Source organism: Silene latifolia, chromosome 1 (genome assembly GCF_048544455.1).
Source record: "Silene latifolia isolate original U9 population chromosome 1, ASM4854445v1, whole genome shotgun sequence".
In the NCBI taxonomy this organism is placed as follows: Eukaryota; Viridiplantae; Streptophyta; class Magnoliopsida; order Caryophyllales; family Caryophyllaceae; genus Silene; species Silene latifolia.
In genome coordinates this window covers 132745414-132751903 of record NC_133526.1, presented here as the reverse complement: position 1 = coordinate 132751903, position 6490 = coordinate 132745414, and positions in this window count along the sequence as shown.

Sequence of the window (6490 nt, the reverse complement as noted above, 5' to 3'; positions counted from 1 at the left end):
CCTATTAAATTTTAGGGTTTACTCTATTTGTACACATGAAATGATTCAAAACTTCTGTTTTAACCAAAATCTCTCCTTATTAGTGAACCATGCATTACAAAATATGTAATCTTTATTTCTGTTTTAATTGATTGCATGCAATGATTTAAACCTTACCAATAGATTACTTTTAAAATGAATTCGATGATTATGCATGCACTATTTCTTCTCTAAAAGATGCTATGGACATGCAATCTCTAAGATTTTTTGTGTTTGCATTCTTTCATCATTTAGACATTGTTCCAATGACAAAACAACATGAACTGATTCTAGAGCTGTTTGCTGTTAAACAACTTAGCTTTACAATATATGATCTGACAACTTAGCTCTAGAATCAGTTCACTCATTATGCATGCATGCAATTTCTTTTCAAAAACAAAAATATGACAATCTAGGACATCTAACAATTTCGTCTTTGCCATGTAATGTCCGGCTACCCTATTTTCGACTTCTACTTTGAGTTGCTATGTTGATTCTTGTGCTTGTCTTCCTATTTTTACCTTTGTTGCAAACCTGTGCAGGTTAGGGTACCTAATTTAGGACTTTTGCTAATTGTTGTAGCCGTCTGCCAGAGGCGTTCTTGGGACCCCTCTTATAGTTCTAATGTTGCGCCTGTTATCTAGCATGCAGGTTCAGTTCCATTGCCTCCATTACCTGTTACGTATTTTTCCATGGATATACCGGTTTAGTTGGTTGGCCTATTTTGTCCAAAGATTCCCCTATTTAAAATTTATCATCATAAATAAAGGGTATTGATAACTTCTAAATTCCTGACCAGATGTGAGCAAAGATAATGTTTTAATTTAGCTATCCAAAATTTTGTACAAAGATAAAAATAGTATACAGTGCTACATCTTGTATCTACCAAATACTAAAATGCATAAATTAATTCTGCATGTTTAATATATACTTCTGAATTTCATGCTGTAGTAGAGTTTATATTTCATTTGACAATATATGTTAGATATATGGATTATATACTTTATTATCCTTTACTTATCTTATTAATAACAAATACTCCTTCCTAGTCTAATTGTTGATTCTCTTACTTTTGGGCATCAAAATTAAGGAAATGAATTTGAACCACACAAAACTTACCAAAAAAGGAAAGGAGAACCAACACCCGACTAGCATTGAAAAGGAAAGAGGAACCAACAATCAGACTAGGAGGGAGTAATAAATACATTTATAAAGGTACCGCAACTTGCAAAATGAAAGATAGTCACATGTATCTGAGCGACCTTACCACACCGAGTAAGAAATACAACGTGAAAGTCAAAGTTATTGAAAAGGCATGTCCCAAGTGCTCGCCAAAAAACAGGATCCTCTACCAAAATCTGCTACTCGAAGATGAAAAGGTAATAATAATTCTTCTCTGTTCTTGTACTATTAGTCATAAGACAATATAAAAGATTTCACAAATACCAAAAAAAAAAAATTAACATAATGTATATCTGTAGGGTATCAAGATGTGTGGGATACTCTTTGATGAGCAGATTGAGCTATACAACGACGCCTTGGTATATAACGGTGTCTATGAAATTTCAAACGCACCAATCAAAACTCGTCAAGAAGAATGGAGAACAGGTCCATCCCATCTGATGCACCAGATCGGGTTCAATCGTCTTACAGGCATTCATCCACTCAACATTGGTTCAGGATCGATTCAGCCACAATATCAGAACATATCTCAGATTTCGAAAGTATCTAACACATCCGCTAGATATGGTAAAGCAACAAACTCTCTAACAAATATATTCAAAGAATATCCCTGATAAACCTGTGCACAAACAATTGAATTATAACATATGTATGCAGATATACTGGGAATTGTAGTCTTTTCAGAAGAAGAACCACGCAGCATCACCACACAACAAGGCAAATATTACACTTTTTGAGAACTTGCTATTGTGGACCACATGTAATTCATATCTGCTACAAGAAAAACTAAGTTACAATCTGCCTTACTATAAATTCAATGCTAAAATAACTATATCATGTTTAAAACTCTACAGCACCGAACGACCATTACTTATCTTTGCGTGGAATGACTTAGCTCATAGTCTCATACTGAATGTGATTTACTCCTATCAAAAGCAACCAAGCTACAAATAGTAGGCTTCACAGCATTAAAGATCTCCAACCACAAAGGTCGTGTTATATTGCATAATGTAATGGATTACTTCATATACAAATGTTATTCAAATACTTGACAGTTAGCATATTAAATTCACAGGTTTCTCTATGACCACCACAATGTCAACAACATTTATTCACTCACCCACTGCAGATAAACCAACCACTCTTAAGGACTGGTAAGCCATCAAAAATAGCTGTATTTATTCCATTTTACAAGGAAATAAAAGGTAGCCTGTATCAATGTTGCCTTATATTATACAAAAACGAGTCTTTATGTGACTACATTATTGGTCAAGATGCTTGTTTAACCATATTTGCGGCTCGCTTAACTTCTTTGATGGAGTGTCAGACACCATATCCTTTATTATATTGTATCCAGCCTTGTCGAGCATGTCTGAGTAGCACATAGGTAGACGGGTCTAATGACCTTTTGTTCACTACATATGCATTTAAAGTTATAGAAAGTAATTTTCTTTTGTATGTCTCATATTAATAATATCAACTAGTATTTTTTAAAAAGTTCAAAACAAAAAACGAGTCTTTCTGTTACTACATTATTTGTCAAGATGCTTGTTTAACCGTATTCGCGGTTCAATTAACTTCTTTACGGAGTGTCAGACACCATATACTTTGTAGTATTATATTCAGCCCGTGTCGAGCATGTCTAAGTAGCACACAGGTACACAGGTCTAATGACCTTTTGTTCATTGTGTATACATTTAAAGCTGGAGAAAGTAATTTTCTTTTGTCTGTCTCATATTAATAATATTAATTAATGTTTTTTAAAAAGTTCAAAACAAATTTTCTTTCGTCTTTCCCCTTTAGTAATATCAATTAGTTTGTTTTTTTCGAAAAGATAATTCTGTCAAACATCACGCTGATCAGTACATATCGTTTTCACTAATACAGGTGCAATCGAAACCAAACCAAACTCACAGAAATGAAGGAACGCATTCTAACTGTACGACGCTCATTCCCAAACAAACACAAGACAACAATTGCAGCACCCAGCAAGAAAAAGGTATTTACTTTATCTGCACTTACACTTTTTACATTAAAAAAACAGTAACACATTCTTTAACATCTACCATGAATATAATATCTCACGCAGGCATATAACACAATTCAAGATGAGAAGTATATCCTTAAAATCACAATACCTGAACCAAGCTTGGACAAAGTTAATGCATACTTGGGTTGCTCTAACTACGAGAAAGGCACAAATACACCAGCAGGAAACGTTTATAGCTGCATAAACTGTTCAACGGACAATGTTATTTCATCACCTAGATAATCATATCCTTTTCTTAAAAACACATCTAAAGAATAATGTCAAACTTTTACACTCTTACAACAACTTATCTATTAAAAAAAACCACCAAATACAGGGTGACTCTCAATTGTCAAGTTACTGATGGCACGGGAAACTTAGCAATCATAACATTCACAAGTAATGCAGAGAAGATTTTACATATGCAGGCACCCGACATTTTCAGAATGAAACACACGGTACATTTCACAAACACTTAATAATTTTACACCGCATTAATTTAAGAGTGTCCGTTAATATAACAGCATGCAAACTACGTATATTGAAAAAGTTGGGATTTAATTTTTACGCTTAAGTTTATGGCAGCAAATAATTTGGGTCTTTAATTTAAGTTTCAATTAGTAGCTATGATCAACTCCCATGTTTTTCCTAATCAACTTCTATTCTTCTCATCATCATGTTGTTCTTTGCAAACTTCTATTTAAAAAGAGACTAAAATGAGCTAAATCATCATGCATCACTGTTTAAACAAGTGTTAATTGAAGCACTTATGTTTGGAGCTTTGTTCAACTGTGCTACTATTTTGTTGCTTGGGTTTTATTAGATTGCTATTGAATGGAAACCGTGCAGGAGGATAACGTAACATTTGAATCAATTAAAAATCTGCTATAAATATCCCCAATCATGATCGAAGTAGGACCAACTACAACACTTGTCATTAATAACGTTCTACAATGGGGATTAAAGAACGTGGCGAACAACTTCCTGCAAAATCCAACAGAAGCTGCTACTAAAACCCTCTCCGAAACAGCAGAAACCACCAAAGAAAAAGAAACAATGGATCTCACACCAGGCATCCCAGAGGAACACCCTCAAACAAATGTTCTGACGACTGCCAAAATCAACTCAGACACACAAAACTTAATTCAGGTCAAAATTAAAGGCATGAAGAAAACAAATCCAAATGTTACTGCTCCAAATACTGAAGCAAGAAATTCTGACAACCAGGTGACAAGCACTTCACCAAACACTAAAACAGCACCATGAAAACAATAAGGTACCTAGAAAAAATTAAATGTATATATTATAAATTAGTAAACTTTTGAGAACACTGAAACTTACTAAGCTAAGTGTTATATTTAAAAGCACCACACCCCTGCTTTTGAACCAGTATCTATCAAAATCCTTTGCACTATGGATTAGGCACATCATCTTCTCCGAACAATGGATTAGGCACATCATCTTCTCCGAACAATTACACTGCTGAAGCTACAATGTAAACCTTTTGTTATGATGATGTTATAATGTAAACATTTTCCTGTAAATATGTACTTTTTTTTGGTAACCTAAAGAAAGCCAGTGTACCATCTACTTATACAATGTTCAAATTGCCCTAAATTAGTTCAAAATAAATCATACACAGCATTTTTGCTAAGAATACATGCAAATTGGGGAGGACGCGGTGCAACAACTAGTTTATATAAAATGTTTCATGATTTTAACTCTAATTAACCGCCTCGGAAAACCGAGATGGTAACATCTCCCAATTTCCTTGGCCGGGAAAGAAAGGGGTGTTACAGTCTTTGACGCCTGTTCATGGACTGGTTTAATTTTTTTTTTTTACGTAACATCCATGTTTCAATCGTGGTTTGGAGGATCTTTGTGTAGTATTCATTCCATTTTCAAGCGTACTATATACTTAGACAACTTAGCCATGATTCATGTGTGTTGTCATGAATTCATCATCCTTTTTTTATTGTTGAATAAAAACTACGATCGTCAACAATTTTTGTGCGCCTTTTCCATGTTTTGAAATTGAAAGGCTTGGAATTGCAATGGTTTTGACAATGGTAAGGTAAACAAGGATTAGATACTGATGGTAGCCTCCCTCGGCAGCAACCTCCCTCCTCGCCGGCGACCTCCCTTCCAGCTGTCCGCGACAACAACAACCCTCGCTGTTGTTGAAGATGGTTGACAGTGGCGGTTGTTGACGGTGTTTATGGGTGAGAGAGGAAATTAGGGTAAAACACGTTAAAAACATATAAGAGGGAAAATGGGAGGAGGAAATGAGAGGGGTATAATCACCAACCGTGTACTGTGCTGAGTAAAATGTGTATTGCGATAATCAGCACCCTATTTTAATGACGAAAAGATTAAAGGTAGATGAAAAGATTATTATTTTTTAAATGAAAGCAAATGTAATTTGTTTCTTTATTTAAGTTAGATCATTTTGGAGGAAAAACTTTTTAAGAATCCCATATATACTAGAAGACTAGTTTGAATGCCCGTGCGTAGCAACGGGGTAATTAGCTTATTTATAATGCAAAAAAAAAAACGTTATAAGCGTTTAATGTTTACATTACATGTCTAATGATTTGTTTATATTATTAAAATATCTCTTTCAAAAAAAAAAAAAGATTAATATATACGTGGGTTAACTCTTATTTATAATCATATAATCACCCCACCTTATACTAATATTTCGATGTGGGACAATTATACTATTTATAAGTAATATATTCACAAAAATTGGATTTTTTTTCTGATGTGGGACAATTCTAATATTTATACGTAATATATATTTATCAAACCTGCATTATTTTTCAATGTGGGACAAATAACATACTCAGAATTACTCCATCTTTTTTGTACTTAGTTCGACATCCAACCAGATCTCGAATACAGATAATTGCTGCTCATTATATCTAATAGTTATATTTAAATTTAATAATATGAACAAGTACTCTCCATTAATATTTGTACGTTGTTTTTCTTCAAAAAAAATTTAACATAATTGAGATACGGAAATTTCCCGTGGTACCCCTTAATTTTGTTAGATTCTCCATGTTACCCCTACTTTTAAAAATCTGCCTATAGTACCCTTGAGGTTCCATATTGTCCATGGTACCCCCTAATGTAAAGGCTGTTAAATGGACGTTAAGTTTGATGGCGTGGCAGTAAAATACCAATTAAAAAATAATACCCCCTTTATTGTTTTATTGGTACGGATATCTCTCTTTTAATTGCAAATTTTATTAACTA